Raw genomic sequence first — 17,431 nt, forward strand, 5'->3', positions numbered from 1 at the left:
ATATGTCTGAATGATTGTCTGTAGGAATTAATGCAACAGGATGCAATGAATTATATGACGAGAGAAAGACAGGCGATATTTAAAGAGGAGATTCAAACCATTAACAACGAATATAAATATTTGTAAAGTCTCTGTGAGTCATATCAAATTTCCCACGTCTTAATCCTCCATGCCAAAATATTCTCAAATTCTGTATTTTTAAATAATTAAATCAAATTAAACCCCGTGTAACCTGAAATATGTCGGCAATGTCAGATCGACGGCAACCCTATTTTGTTGGAGAGATATAAATTTATTTTGCAGATCTTCAATGCCTAGTATTACTTTAAAATCTCCACAAGCCTATTAATACTTTACGATCTACAAATGGGTAGTAATACTTTATGATCTTCAAACTACTAGTATTACTTTAAGATCTTCAAAAGGCTAGTAATACTCTAAGTCTTCAAATGACCAACTGACTAGTATTACTTTACGATCGCCAAACTACTAGAATAACTTTAAGAACTTCAAATGACTAGTATTACTTTAAGATCTCCAAACAACTAAAATGACTAGCATTACTTTAAGATCTTCAAATGGCCGTATGACTAGTATTGCTTTAAGATCTTCGAATGACTAGTATTACTTTAAGATCTTCAAACGACCAAAATGACTAGTATTACTTTAAGACTTGAAATGACCAAAATTACTAGTATTACTTTAAGATCTGCAAACGGCCAAATGACTAGTATTACATTAAGACTTGAAATGACAGAATGACTGGTATTACTTTGAGATCTTCAAATGACTAATATCACTTTAAGATCTCCAAACTACCAGTATTGCTTTAAGCTCGTCAAACGACCAAATAACTAGTATTATTTTAAGATCGTCAAACGACCAAATGACTAGTATTACTTGAAGATCTTCAAATGTTCAAATGACTAGTATTGCTTTAAGATCTTCAAATGACCTAATGACTACTATTACTTTAAGATCTTCAAATGACCAAATGACTACTATTACTTTAAAATCTTCAAATGACCAAATGACTACTATTACTTTAAGATTTGACATGACCAAATGACTACTATTACTTTAAAATCTTCAAATGACCAAATGACTAGTAATACTTTAAGATCTTCAAATGACCAAATGACTAGTATTACTTTAAGACTTGAAATGACCAAAATGACTAGTATTACTTTAAGATCTTCAAACGACCAAATGACTGGTATTACTTTGAGATCTTCAAATGACTAATATCACTTTAAGATCTTCAAAAGGCTAGTATTACTTTAAGGCTTCAAATGACCAAATGACTGGTATTACTTTTAAGATCTCCAAACTACTAGTATTACTCTAAGATCTTCAAATGACTAATATTACTTTAACATTATTTATCTCAGTGAATTTTATTTTTAAAAAGTGATAATTTAAGACAGTGGGCGTATAAACATGATTTATATATTCAGTAATAAAACATGTCACACCTTGTCAACCTTTCAATGTTTCCCTCTCAGTCTTCCAGTATAACACCATCATTAACAATTCAAGAGACAAAATAATCAAGCAGATAGACTAGGATTTGGTGGAATAAATGAATGAATAAATCCGATCACTTAAAAAAATCGCTCTTACATATAGGGACTATTTTTTATGATATTATATAGATGGAATAAATGAATCGGTCGTGAATATAAGGACTATGTTTTGATCCAATATGGGTGGAATAATTTAATAAAACAAACCCAAACATTAGAAAATGGCGCTTGAATATAGGGACTATTTTGATAACATTAATTTGTGGAATAAATGAATATGAACAATTTCGTGCATTAAAGGGCAATATTGGTGCCAGTCATTATCACATATGTTATAGAACTGCTTAAACACGTTCCAAATATAATCTTAACACAGAGATCATTGGTACGATAGATGCGTAATGAAGATTTCAGGAAAGGGAAGTGACGAACGCAAAAGGAAAACGCGAGTTATCCTTAAATATAACTGACTGAAGTGGCGAGTGATAACAGATACCCGGCCGAATTTCTACTAACTAATAATTCCTTCGAAGACCAAAAGTTGAGTCAAATGGCGCGATTTCGATCCCAACCTTCTGTGGGACAAGGAGTAGGATCACTTGTGCAATGTCGTGGGTTTCTTCCCTCTGTTAAATACCCCTACGCACCAGAGAATTATTAAAATAGAATCGTAATATATATCTATAGTCTGTCAGTACAAATAATACAATCGTTTTATAAATCATTAACCGATAGGTGGGTTATCAACACAATTAGGAGATAAACACGTTCCTGTTTCGAATTTATCGGAGGTTTATTGTCCATTTATCCTCGCTTGAATATTTAGAACTCTAGAAGCGGTAGTTTTGATCCGATTTTCACGACATTCGAACTTCACTAACATTACGGTGTAACAGTGATATATTGGAACTTTTTGTTTTAATTCGGATAATAATTGTGACCTCTAGGGGCACCACTAGCTACAATGGCCATACTTCAGGGAGTTATGATCCGATATGTGCGAATATCGACAAGTACCAAGATCTTTGGGTAATAAACATGCATTTCAAGCTTCATCAAATTCAGATGGAAATTGTGATCTCTAGAGTGTACACAAGCTAAAAACGTGATTTTTCGTACAACCAGGGGCCATAATCCATAAAGCTATGATCCGATACATGCCAATATCGACAGGAAGCGATATATTATTTGTGAGATAAACCTATGTTTTAAGTTGGAGATTTTTTTTGAACTATTTTCATGTTTACACACTTTTCAAAAAGTCGTAATTTGGATACATGCTGCCGATCACTTTTCAAAAAATATTCTCATAGTGTCAATAGATTTAGACCGTCCTCGCTTTCTTGCAAATTTTAAAATGAAGTCGCTGGTAAGTGAATTATGAACGAAAGACTTATTCAGATATCGCCAATAAAATATTTTTAACGTTTCAAGATTTTTAAAATAATTGGTATAGTCTCATTGCGATGTTTTAGATTGGCAATGTCAGTCGTGATTGAAATAGTTGCGGCCTGCTAACCGAGACTAAAGAGGTAATTCTCGGTAGCAAAGATGGTTTCGCTTCCAAAGTTTCGTATAACAATGGTGAATTTGTAGCCTTTATTTGCAGAACGTCAACACAATTATGTTGCTAATTCTTGTCCAGACAAGAACAGTTCGTCCTTACATCCCCCGAAAAAAACTATAAAACTATGCGATGGCTAGGGTTCTGGCAGTTTCTATGTATAGGCCTACCGTTCTGACCTGTTGTCAATCAATGTTATTTTTGGCCTAATTCCCGTTTATTTCAGTTGCTATTTTCGCTTCCCTTATTTTATTGTAAAGTGATTTCGTTTTGACTAATGACTTATTATTAGGCAGATCATAGTAGTCGGAATATGATCAACCTGTGATTTAAATCTTCCACTTTATTAAGTAAACATTGTTGAGTGAGGCAAGAGAAAACAAACTGCCTAATTGCTACTAAAAATGTAAGATGCCTTAAAACGGTTTTAATTCATTTATAACTGATTTTCTACTGTTTTATGTATTTCAAGGATTTTTTTTAAAACAATATTTTCATTCAGGGTGTCCGAATTGGATTGGGGAACAGACTCGACCTATGTAAAACTCCTTTCCCTAGATAAGATAATAAACACATAATATTAATATAAAGGAGAGAGAGAGAGAGAGAGAGAAAGGGGGGGGGGGGGTAATGTTCACTCGACACAAACTAGGTCCTTTCGGCACTAACATAAGGTTCAATTTTATTTCAATAATTCGCTTCCGCGTAGGGGTCTTTAGCATTTGGGTGGGGGGGGGGCCGGACAAAACACACGAAGTTGGACAGGCGACCCTACTACACTCCTTGTCACGTACAATCGGGAAATGGAACCACGCCAGTTGACTGAATGAAATAACTTATGATACAACGCGCACGCGTTAACCATTCGGCCATCTATCCCCCCCCCCCTGCTTAATATAAAGGAACAAATAGGTGTATATACTCTGTTAAAATGGCAAACACTTACATATACATATATAATAAAATGGATGAAAATATAAAAATGTACAGTATATATTATAGGTACAATCATACATACGTTTAATTAGCCCTAATCCCAATCAACACTGCCGAAATAAAAGCACATTTCGGTTCCAAATTATGACTGGTCAATAGTCCGATTAACAACCAATACCTAGCTGCGTAACAATATCATTCGGGTTTAAACAGAGCTCCAGATCTGTTTACATAACGTTACTTCATGACTCACGAAATTTATTACGCCCAAATAAACAGTGCATAGCAGAATATTGCAGAAAAACTAATTGCGTGACAAACAAGGCTATCAAAAATGGTTACAATGTAAACAATACTGTATGGAGACGAACAGTACTTTCACCGTTTTTTATACCTTAAATCACTGTCCAAAGTTTTAGGGAAGACCCCAGATTAAACGAAGGGCTGTCATGTGGCTGTACTTAGGATAGATATGATTGAACAGGAAGAATAGACACACTCCCTCAAAAGCTCAAGTATCAGAAGTCAATCCAGCAATGGCCAGAAAAGGATTTCTCGGGGCATTGCTTCGGGAATATTGAGATAACGCACGTGTTGCTCGCCTCTAGAGATATCCTATATATATATTTATAATGAGGTGTAAAAGGGCACCGTAGATATATTATTCTAACAGTAACACAGTATATAGTAAATTACTTACAAGACCAGGTTACTAACAATGAATCATCCATAACACGTGAGTTCAGGTGCGAGAGAGAGAGAAAGAGAGAGAGAGACAGAGGGAGAGAGATATATATATTTAAGGGTGGGATTTAACGTCCACTTGACACAAACTAGGCTATTTCTAGACTAACACATGGTTCAATTTTATTTCGCGTAGGGGTCTTTAGTAGTGGGAGGGACCCGGGCAAAACCCACGAGGTTAGACAGGCGAACAACCAGGAATTCGAAACCCCGTCAGTTGACTGAATGACAGACCTTATGATACAGCGCGCACGTGCCAACCATTCGACCCTCCAACTCCCCCAAAGATCGGTGCAGTAAGGAAGAAATGAATGAAATGGGGTTTAATGTCCTACCTTTCTGCTCCGAGTGGGCTAATGAAGACGTACATACACCAAACAGTGTGCTACAAAGGACACTTCGCTAAACATCGGCCACCGTTGCCGCCCCCCCCACCCGCACACACACACACACACACACCCACACACACACACACACGGGTGCAGTAAGGAAGACATGAATTCATGAATTCACTATTTAACATGCAATCGACAGAGGACGCTCACTTGACGTAGACTAATTAACGTATATACGACATGGTACCTTTACTTAAAGGAGCTAAATCGCTAATATTTGGGACCTAGAAATTGACACAAATAGGACGCAACGCATATAATAATGTAATATGAATGTATATAAACTGATTTACATTCAATCGTTTCTGTTTTTACTGTAATTTCTAATCAGTTATGTTCGGCCAAATGCGCCAAAGTCTCAATTAAATGTCAATCTTTAGCGTCTGGTTATTCCAGTTTACACCGATAGTATTTAATGCGCATGCTCTCCAGATAAGAATATAACGTCACCATTTGATATGATTTGTGGATTATGTCTAGCCTCGTTTTTGGAGTCCATTGTTCCAAATGGCACTGAAACGCCCTATGGTACACGATTCGTGTACCAATGGTAAAATGTTTATTTTGTCTTGAATATTGGATATCAGAAGCCCATCTTTTCCCTGTAAGATCACAAGACCAATGTTGATTGGAATTCACAAATAATTCGTGTTTTCATTGTCGAAGGTTTTTGATGATATTGAGTTATAGAGACTTGGCTACTTTAACATAGACTAAATTAAACGTACACAAGACAGTGGGCGCTTACCTGGCGTAGACTAATTAACGTATATACGACAGGGTACGTTTACTAGACGTAGACTAATTGACGTACACACGACATGGTACGTTTACTTAACATCGATTGTTTAACATGCACACGATAGGGTACGCGTAAACGTTGATTATTTTAAAAAAATACGACACCCACTACCCTTACCTAACATCGATTATTTAACAAGCACATTGTGTATGCCGTCTTCATTAGCCTAGTCGTAGCAGATGTGTATGCCGTCTTCATTAGCCTAGTCGTAGCAGATGTGTATGCCGTCTTCATTAGCCTAGTCGTAGCAGATGTGACCATGTAGAACGTTAAACCCCATTCTAATTCACTTAGGTACAATTAAATAAAGAGCTGACAGTTTTGGGTATAATAGAATTAAATAAAGAGCTGACAGTTTTGAGTATAATACAATTAAATAAAGAGCTGACAGTTTTGAGTATAATACAATTAAATAAAGAGCTGACAGTTTTGGGTATAATAGAATTAAATAAAGAGCTGACAGTTTTGAGTATAATAGTTTAACAATTAGACAATGAAAAAAGATTATGCTGAAAATTTCATTCAAATCACTTCACTCTGAACAGAGATATCAGCGATTCAATTTGATACGATAATAAACCTGTTAAACAGTCTCGATTATCCCTTTTTACGTTAAATCATCAATCACAAAACGTATTCACAGGCTAACGACGACATCGAAAGTTAATTATGGTCTTGATAAGTTAATTAATGTTTAATTAATAATATAGATAACATTTTAAAGCCTAAGGAAATAACCCGATTTAACTAAACGTTGCTCGTTTAACATACACGCGAGATTATGGTCTTGATAAGTTAATTAATGTCTAATTAATAATAATATAGATAACATTTAAAGCCTATGGAAATAACCCGATTTATCTCTTGCATAATGATTAATTGGCGTTGCTCGTTTAACATGCAGGCGACAGAGACCGTTTACTAAACTTTGACTATTTCTCTCACCTACCTTGACTTTAGATTTACACACACGTGTGGTCTTCAGCTCACCAGCGAATATAATAAAGCACGACTTGACGCTCTCACACTTTTTCTTCATTTGCGCCTACTCTTGTAATAATGGATATGCTTTTAAGTGTTAAACGGAGGTATGCTCTTGAATAACACTTGATCTAACCACCTACCAAGTAGCACTAATACAATATCATAAAATAAAGGTGTCGGGTTTCGCGATTTTAAATTTATTTAATTAAGAGAGTTGAATAAAATGTATTTTTAGAACCATTAATTAAAGTATTTCACATAGTAACCTACTAACATAGCCATTATATAATGACACATATCTGTATGTGAAGTTTAGTCAGGCTAGAACAGCGGTGTGAATATTGCATGGTATGGGAAAAAGAGGGAGATGGGTGTGGGGGGGGGGGTGATCGAGAGAGGAAAAAAACCCACGAGGTTGGACAGGCGATTCTACTCCACGCCATTGTCTGACAGACCTTCTGATCTAAAGCGCACGCATTATACCATTGTGCCACCCAATCCACTTTGCAGCCAAGAATTTGGTTGAAACAATATTCATTCTTTAAAGTTGTAACAGTACAATAATTAATGATATGGGTACAAAAAAACACAAAACCATAATATTACTATGTATTCGTGCTATTTAAATCTGTATATTTATTACGGTTTGTAGTTAAAATATTTTAATTAATCAATGGTGGTCGTGCTGCTCGTCGGGAAATGGCCTCGGGATTTTCCAGCATGGAATTCATTTCTCACTGGTGCAGGGCGGAGGACCGGACAAAGAATCAACGTCTAGACGTTCGGGTGTCACTAAACACCGAGGTTCCGTGTATACGTTGGTTTACACATAAAATTTGATAATTAGTATTGTCGCTGCCCGGGCCAAATTGCCTAAGTACCACACTACGGGGCATATTCTCGCCTTCATTAGCTCGGTTTGTTTAGAAAAGTAGGCCGTTAAACACATTTTAATTTCACTTTATTTCGAATAACAAATGTAGTCTTTCTGAACAACACACGTATGGTACAACGTACCGGCGGAGGGCATGGGCAACCGAGAGACCGAAAGGAATAACAACAATAGAAAAGCGTAATAGAAAGAGATGCCAGGTGTGCAATTGTCATTTGAGATGTAGCACGCAATACACAAGTTTCTGTTAAGTGGCTTGAATATCAGAATGGTTAAAACTAGAAGCATGTGTTGATGGTGAATTAGTGAAGGGTTTTAGATAACTTGCAGACATACGGTATGGGTTTAATATGGTTTGAATTCTGTCTACGAGTTGAACATGGTTTGAATATTCTCAACGTGATAGCAAGTCGTTATACCATCATATTATATGCAATAAATAAAATATTAAATACGTATCTCTGATTTCAAAAAATTTGGTCTAAACTATATATCGCACCGTTTAGTTAGTAGAAATATCGCATAAGCTGTGTGAATAGAGGCTACATCACGCCGCCCCCCCCCCCCCCCACACCGAAAAAAAATAAATATTATGTTTTAACACTGGTGCAGAGGCATTACCCCCGCTCCAACCCCCACACACCCAGACCCCACAATCCGCCCAGACCCCACCCCAAAAAAACTGGCCCAAAGATATGTTGGGGTTTTGTTTTCGAGAATAGGCGGGGATGGAGATGGATGACAATCCCCAGCCCCCAAATTGGTCCGAAGATATGTTTTAGTGATATTAGCGGGAGTGGGGAGCGCTGTTTTCATATATTCGTCATGGAATCCAACTATTGGAGATTCTAATACGTGCACGGCAATATGTAGGCGGTTAAACTTCGAGTTTATATTTTATCCGAACAACTAGGGGAGCCACGCTGCAGTCACTAAAGCCAGAGAATAAACCGGTCAGTAACTCTTGCATATGCGTGTGTACAATTCCAATAAGTTACAGACCAACGTACCTCTTTCTTGTATTAGAACACAATTCAGTTTAAATTCCATCTTCTCTTCGACAGATTATCTCACCCACGAGCGTAGATCTTGCCTACTAATGACTACAGCCTGATTAATAATAATTTTAACTGACTACAAAACATTGTGTATATAAACTGACGACTCTATTTGTGTCGTATCTTTTTATTTATAAACGTTATTTGTTGCTTAGTCAATGATATCAACTTTTCAGTTCAGGTATAACATCTGTTACCTACGAACCCGGTTTATAGACCAAGCGTTGATCGCCAGGCCACCATAAACCTTTAGGAGTTCGAGGAAAGTGTATAGCTCCGTGGACGTCTTTGCTACGCACAACCCACAACGCATCACAAGGGCGTACTTTTAGGATTCGCCAACTCTGACAAAACAAGGATTTCCCCTTGCAGTCTAGCAACCATTCAGATGTTCAGAAGATTGTGGCAAACGGCAACGCAGCGCTTTAACACCGGATCATCGTTGACATTTCCAATAAACATATTGTAACCTAAAAACTACCCAAGGAGATAATGGTATAGCCATCACAATTAATGCTTTACATCAGTGAAATAGAGTGAGGGAGAGAGAGAAAGAGAGAGAGAGAGAGATGGGGTTTAACGTCCAGTCGATACAAACTAGGTCATTTTGGGACTAGCATGGTTCAATTTTATTTCAATAATTCGCTTGCGCGTAGGGGTCTTTAACAGTGGGAGGAAACCGGAGGACACGGAGAAAACCCAAGAGGTTGGACAGGCGACCCTACTCCTTGTCACGTACAACCGGGGAATCGACCCCCCTCCCCCAGTTGACTCAATGACAGACCGTAAGATAAGATAAGATAAGATAAGATAAGATTTTATTGTATCTTTGCATCCACCAAGGACAGCATACACAGTATAAACAAAAGTTGATGATACAATTATAACATAACATCTGGGGTGATCCTTTATGGATGTACAATGTGATATAACAAGTCTATAAGCATTAAAAGATGGTCGGTATGATACAGTGCGCGCGTGCTAACCATTCGGCCATCCCCCCCCCCCCCTCAGTGAAATAGAATCGCAATGTGATAGTATTGATTCATAATAAAAATTGACGTCAAACGGGGTGTTGGATTTCTCTCTTTAAGAAGCCCAGTGTGTATGTATGCCTACGTAATTTGGAGGCGATGATTGCATCATGCATTGTTAACTGTCAACTTTCCTTAACAGGAACCTGGCAAACCCTCTCCTGCAAAAATTCCTGGATCCGCCCCTGGTATTAAACGGTAGTAGAGTCGGTCTTTCAAATCAAAAGATAGGAAATGAAATGGGGTTTAACGTTTTACTGATCTGCTCCGACTGGGCTAATGGAGACGGTTGAAAACTTGAGATCGCATTAGAGAGAAGAACAGCATGAAAATACAGCCACCACACAGCTCAGTAGGTACAGAACAGAAGGACGCTTAAACACTATTTCCTTTTATTTCATTTCAGATGAAAAGATATGGAACTTGAGATCGCAGTGGAGAGACGAACCGCATAACAAGACAGCCACCACACTGCTGCAAATCTAGGCGTAAGCTGCTTTTCATTAGCCCAGTAGGTGCAGGCAAAACAGTAGGACGTTAAACTCCGAGGGAGGGGGTTCGAATGGTTAACGCGTGCGCGTTGCATCATTAGGTCTGTCATTGAGTCAAGTGGCATGGGTTCGATTCTCCCCTTGTACGTGACAAGAGGTCGGGTCTACTGTCCAATCTCGTGGATTTTTCCTAGGTTCCTCCCACTGGTAAAGACCCCCTAAACGCAAGCGAATTAAGGACATATAATTGAACCACATGTTAGTCTTGAAATGACTAACCCTCTCTCTCCCTCTCTCTCTCTCTCTCTCTCTCACACACACACAGACACACACCCACACATACACGCTAAACACCGTTTCATTTAAACCGAAAAGATAAAAGATATTGAACTGGAGATCGCAGTTGAGAGACGACGAACACACTGCTACACATAATTATAGAGAGACGATTCACTCGGTATCCACGGCACTGCTACACATGTAGAGGTGACTGGCCTGTGATCGTTACGTGATCAAACCCTCATACTCGTACCGACAATGTTTTATAGATTAACAATAAATAACAACTGATAGTTTGATGTAATAAATAACTATTATAAACTGTGCAGTTTAACATGTAAAAGGCGAGACGATTAAAATGAGGTTATCTAGATGTCACGGTAAGGTTAGTAATTCTAACACCCTGTCACTGGTTATAATAACTAGTAATGTTACACCAACACACAGGGGTTATAAAATATATATTTTATAACTTCTATAAGGAGTTAAGCCTCTAACTCAGTATTACCCATGCTATTTTATAACTTATATAAAGGGGGGGGGGGGGTGAAAGAGAGAGAGAGAGAGAAAGAGAGAGATTGGGTTTAACGTCCACTCGACGCAAACTATGTCATTTCGGGACTAACATATAGTTCAATTTCAATAATTCGCTTGCGCGTAGGAGTCTTTAGCAGTGGGGAGAAACCGGGGGACCCGGAGAAAACCCACGAGGTTGGACAGGCGACCCTACTCCTTGTCACGTACATGTACAACCGGGGAATCGAAACCACGCCAGTTGACTCAATGACACACCTTATGACACAACGTGCATGTGATAACCATTCGGCCATCCAACCACCCCGCTTCCATAAAGAAGCTAAACCTCTAACTTAATATTACCCATAGTATTGGAAATTAAAAACACGTATTACAATTCAATATTGGTCCATTTGAATCAATTTCATCTTAGCGTGAAAATATCCAATATTTAAGTCCCAATGAATATTTTAAAATCACTACACGGGTCGTGTATTGTATGGACATAATGATTCCAAGCGCCATTTGTAATCACCAACGAAAAAAATAGCACAGAAGACAATGCGGATGTAATTAAAAATGGCTGATTCACAAACGACAGAAAAAAAGAATAAAATAATATAAAAGAAAACAAAGCAAAATGTATAGAACGAACTAAACCGGCGCAATTTCGCGTTTTTCACCGAACATAATTGATTAGAAATTTCAATTAAATATTGGATATAAATCACTTTATATACATGCCTCTTATATTAATGAGTTCATGTAGAACCATTTTCGACTAGTTCTTTAAACAATAGAGATATTCGCCCTTTAAAGATGCATTATGTAAGTGCTAAATCTGTCTATTGCAACCTTTTTTTCTGGCGTCAAATGTGGTAGAAATTATATAAACCGACTCTGTAGACGGTCGACTGGTTGAGATATTAAATCGATTAGACAAGGTCCGTAATATCTGTCTAACCTTGTGGGTTTTCTATGGGTCCTCCTGTTTCCTCCCGCTGCTAAAGACCCCTTCACGCAACTGAATAATTTAAATAAAATTGAAATATCTCTCTCTCTCTCTCTCTCCCTCTCTCTCTCGCATCACATTGAAATTGTAGAATCAGACTAAAGAATTTGTCTGCACGTCTGAATTCACATAAACGTGACAGGACTTATAGAGATTAAATATTTAGTTGAAGTAAACAGTCTACATGGCTCTACACACATATTTTCCTTCAATATATTTCAGTTCTTAAGGCGTTTCATTTTACAAAGAATGTATTGTCATTACCTCAGAAATTAATGTGATTTAGGGGAGAAAAACAGCAAAGAAAAAAAAATACAAATAAATTATCCCCTCGCACTCTTCTGCCATTGGGGTATTTTACTAAACTTTGCATCTCATGAATTAATATCTTAAAATGTCGCCGAGTGTTATGTACGAGCCAAAGTGCTACAATATATAATGTCACGTATGGCCCGTCATGTAGTTAGCATAGCTATCAATATTCGTCATGCTCTTTAATATAAATGATTATATAGTATCATGTACGAGGCAGAGTATACATCGAGCCACGGCGGCTGAGTAGGTTAGACGCTAGCGCGCTAGCCTGAAGGTCGCATGTTCAATCCCTGCTTTGGCTAAGAAAGTTCATCGGGATTTTCCCACGTGGTTTCCCCTTGTTAGTTGTTCAGCACGGAGGGCCTGACAAAAAAAGATGTCTAGTAATTCGGATTGGACCAAAAACCGAGGAAGCGTGTATAGATTGGCGTGTACGTCAAAGATCCCTTGGCAGTCGGAATTCGATATAAGAGTAGGCCATAGTGCCGCTGTCCGGGCAAAGGTTCCCTCATAGCACACGAAATGGCGTATGCCCGTCTTCATTAGCCCAGTCGGTACAGAACAGTAGGACGTTAAATGCCATTTCATTTCATTTCAAAGTAAACATACCTGGTTCAAAACAACTAATGTCATTTATACCCATATATCTAGTTTGCATTTGCATCACTATCCGCAATACTCTTATATACAAATAATTATATATATAACAACATATGTCATTATATTTCTGGCTAGCTAAGTATATAAATTAAAATTATTTACCAGTGATGAAGATTTTATCCAATAAGATAATTAATCCGGAATCAGTAATCCTTTGATTATATGGATAATCCGAGCAAAGTCAAATATTGTTAAAAGTGTTAAAGCGGTCTATGCGTGTTGTGGCTGATTTCACTAGAGGTACAACGCGTGGAGTAGAAGAGAGAGAAGCCTAATAATAACGCTATCAAATCTTCCCACACTGTGTTTAAATACACACTCTAACCGCCAGTCGATTCGGCTAAACGAACACACAATCGAATCAAATGAAATGGGGTTTAACGCCCTACTGTTCTGCTCCAACTGCGATAATACGGCATACAGTGTGCTATGAGGGGAATTTTGCCCGGTCAGCGGTATACGGACTACTTTTATATCGAATTCCTACTGCCAATGGATCTTTTACGCGCACGCCAGTATGAACATGAGAGGAACACAAAATAGATATGTTCTTTCTTATTTCTTCGAAAAAAATACTTTTACTTTAACAAAATATTTGGTTGTGCTGTTGAAAAGCTTTTAGTTCTACAGTTTTAAATTTAAACAACACACCTTTCACGTGATTCAAGTGGTTATTTATATACCAAGATGCCCCAGAGAACTGAAAATTAAAGTGGGGAGAGAGAGAGAGAGAGAGAGAGATGGGGTTTAACGTCCACTCGACACAGACTAGATCATTTCGGGACTAACATATGGTTTAGTTTTATTTAAATAATTCGCTTGCGCGTAGGGGTCTTTAGCAGTGGGAGGAAACCGGAGGACCCGGAGAAAACCCACGGGGTTGGACAGGGATTCGAAACCACACCCGTTGACTCAATGACAGGCCTTATGATACAGCAAGCACGTGCTAACCATTCGGCCATCCAATCCCCCCCCCCCCGAAATTAAAGTAGCTAAGTCTCTTACTCAATATCATCTAGACATTGAAAACACGAATTATTTGTCAATTTAAATTAACATTGATGTTGTGGTCTTACCGGGAAAAGATTGGCTTCTGATATCCAATATTTAATACAAAAAAAACATTTTACCATTGCTACACGAATCGTGTACTATAATGCGTTTCAAGGGACTCGAAGTCATGTCAAACGGTGACGTCCTATTCTTACCTTGAGAGCATGTGTAATAAATACTATGTAGACTAGAATTAAAAAACGCTAGAGATTACCATTCGATGGAGACTTCTGGCGTATTTTGCCTGTCATAACAGATTTGAAATTAAGAGTAAATCAGTTTATATATATTTAATTACATTATTATATGCGTTGCAACCAATTTGTGTCAATTTCTAGGTACCAAATATTAGCGATTTAGCTCCTTTAAGGGGGATCACGTGGCTAAGTGGGTAAGGCGCTGGCTCGCTAGCCTGGAGGTCGGGTGTTCGATCCCTGCATTGGCCGAGAAAGTTCATCCAGATTTTCCGGCGTGGTTTCCCCTTGTCAGTGATGCAGGATGGAGGGCTTGACAAGGACAGCTGTCTAGTCAGCGTGCACGTAAAAGATCCCTTGGCAGTTAGAATTCGATATAAGAGTAGGCGATAGTGCCGCTGCCCGGGCAAAATTTCCCTCATTATCCCAGGTTAGGAGCAGAACAGTAGGACGTTAAACCCCATTTCATTTCATTTTTCATTTCTCTCTTCCTTTAAGTTGTTCGTCCTAACGGTGTCTACTTACAGTCAATGTTTTCGGCTAAACGAGCACATAATGAATATCCATTAAATATATATTTAACATGCTAACAACACTTATTGTAATAGCATAACCGACGTTTAAAGCATGCAATAAATACTTCAACACTTTATTACCAATACCATTTACCATTTTATTCAAGTTTTTAAGGGGTGTTTGGTCTTATCGTATGTTTGCAACAATTCAACGAGGTCTAAAGAAACAAACATACAATTTATAAACGATGAGAGAGAGAGAGAGAGAGAGAGAGAGAGGGGGGAGGTATACAAAAATTAAACATACAAACGATGTGTGTGTGTGTGTGTGCGTGTGTGTGTGTGAGAGAGAGAGAGAGAGAGAGAGAGAGGGGGAAGGGAGAGATTTTGCCAGAAAATACAGAAATACAGACACTAATTAAAAACCACATAGAATATTATTTTTACGGTTAGAATTTTTTTTATTAAAGTCAAAAGGTACGACTACTGGTATGTAAATTCACCAACTGAAACTAAATCGTTTTTAACCCACCGTGTTCCTTTTTGTGCAAATAATAACACGCTTTATGATCACCGTCATCATAATCCCGGTTGATGTCTACAGGTAGTGTTATGTTATTACAGATTCTAACATAGTTCTCACCCACTGTATCTCTGATCATATAGTCTTATACTATTACAGGGGGGTCACCGTGGCTAAGTGAGTAGGACGCTGGCTCGCTAGCCTGGAGGTCGGGTGTTCGATCCCTGCATTGGCCGAGAAAGTTCATCCAGATTTTTCGGCGTGGTTCTCCCTTGTCAGTGATACAAGGACAGCTGTCTAGTCGTTCGGGTGGGACGAAACACCGAGGTTCCGTGTACACATTCGCGTGTACGTAAAAGATTCCTTGACAGTTGGAATTCGATATAAGAGTAGGCTGTTGTCTGGGCAAAATTTCCCTCATAGCACACTGTATGGCATATGCCCGTCTTCATTAGCCCAGTTCGGAGTAGAACAGTAGGACGTTAAACTCCATTTCACTTCATTTCATATTACATATTGTAAACACATCTCTAGTCTTAGTGTTATGCTATTACATAATCTTAATATGACCCACTTTATGTTATACAGAACTATTATTCCATTTGTTTTTCTCTGACTTTCATTATTTATATTTCTTTTGTTCTTGTGTTAATTTGGCTAACAAAATAGCCTACGTTGAATAGCTCGAGGTATATGCATATTTATGCTCTGTAACACAAAGTGCTCAAGTAGGACGATAAAATGAAAAACCATAAAATACCTCGCTGTTGGACAAGCGACCTCACATGTTGTCAACAACAATAAAAAGGGGTTGAAGAAGGCGTTAAAACATATATATTACTAATCTGGTGAAACTAAATACATGCATTAATGTGTATATCAAATATCTATAGTGGTGAAGATATGTTTATACCGGCTATAAAAAATTGTATCGGCTACTGAAATGAAAAGAGGTTTAACATCAAACAAACTTATAAAGACGGGAATTGTCTAGTCCTATAATATGAGTTACAGTTTGTCTGGACAGCGGAAGTTCGGTCTACTCCAAGTCGTATTCTAACCATAAAGAGTTCTTCTTGTAAGTGCACGATACACTCTTGTTTCGATGTACAAATTTCAAGGGTTCTTTAACGTTCATGTCAATGTGTGCACGGGACCTCGTACGCTCGTCCTGCACCACTGACAAGGGGGAACCATGCTAGAAAATTTCCGAGAACTTCCACGGCTGGTTAGTGAGATCGCGCCGCTCTCACTAATCGAGAGAGAAAGAGAGAGAATGGGTTTAACGTCCAGTCGACACAAACTAGGTCATTTTGGGACTAACATATGGTTCAAATTTATTTCAACAATTCGCTAGCGTGTAGGGGTCTTTAGCGGTGGGAGGAAACCGGAGGACCGGGAGAAAACCCACTAGAGTGGACAGGCAAACCTACTCCTTGTCACATACAAGCGGGGATTCGAAACCACGCCGCTTGACTCAATGACAGACAAGTGATCAAACGTGCACGCGTTAACCATTCCGATACCCAACACCCAACACCCCTCACTAAGCCAATGATAAAAGGTAAACAAGGTTAAATTCCAGGTAAACACGAGAATGAGGAAGCGAAACAAAAATGTACTCTATTTGTAATTAAATTCCATTAATAATTCCAATGACAAATATTTTAATGACCATTGTGAATTTTAAAGATTAAATTTTGTCAGTTATTCAAATGACAAATATTTTAACGACTATAGTGAATTTTAAAGATACATTCCCATGACCGTATTTATCGGGTAGTTATTTCCAATAAATGTATGGCAATTTTGGTATGAATGGGAATTTGAGACCCAGTCTTAATAGAAATATACTGGATTCCTTGAAAAACACATGTGGGCTGCGCGCAAGACAAAATTGTATCCAAGTCCTTAACTGACAGCCTGTCAGCTTGAGTG

At 38.0% G+C, this 17,431-nt stretch overlaps 1 long non-coding RNA gene across 3 annotated transcripts in view; it reads right to left on the reverse strand.

The window, feature by feature from the left end:
- LOC126812163 (uncharacterized) overlaps positions 1 to 13,561 on the reverse strand; it is a 37,215-nt gene extending 23,654 nt beyond the window's left edge. Inside the window, exon 1 of one of the 3 annotated variants that reach the window (XR_007675822.2) lies at positions 13,311 to 13,561. This is a non-coding gene — a long non-coding RNA (uncharacterized LOC126812163). Of the gene's footprint in view, positions 1 to 6,916; positions 7,009 to 13,310 lie in introns of those variants that run through there. The other 2 variants (XR_007675821.2, XR_007675823.1) reach the window with 2 other exon arrangements.
- Between the last annotated feature and the right edge of the window lie 3,870 nt (positions 13,562 to 17,431).

This window comes from Patella vulgata, chromosome 2 (assembly GCF_932274485.2).
Source record: "Patella vulgata chromosome 2, xgPatVulg1.2, whole genome shotgun sequence".
Classification (NCBI taxonomy): Eukaryota; Metazoa; Mollusca; class Gastropoda; family Patellidae; genus Patella; species Patella vulgata.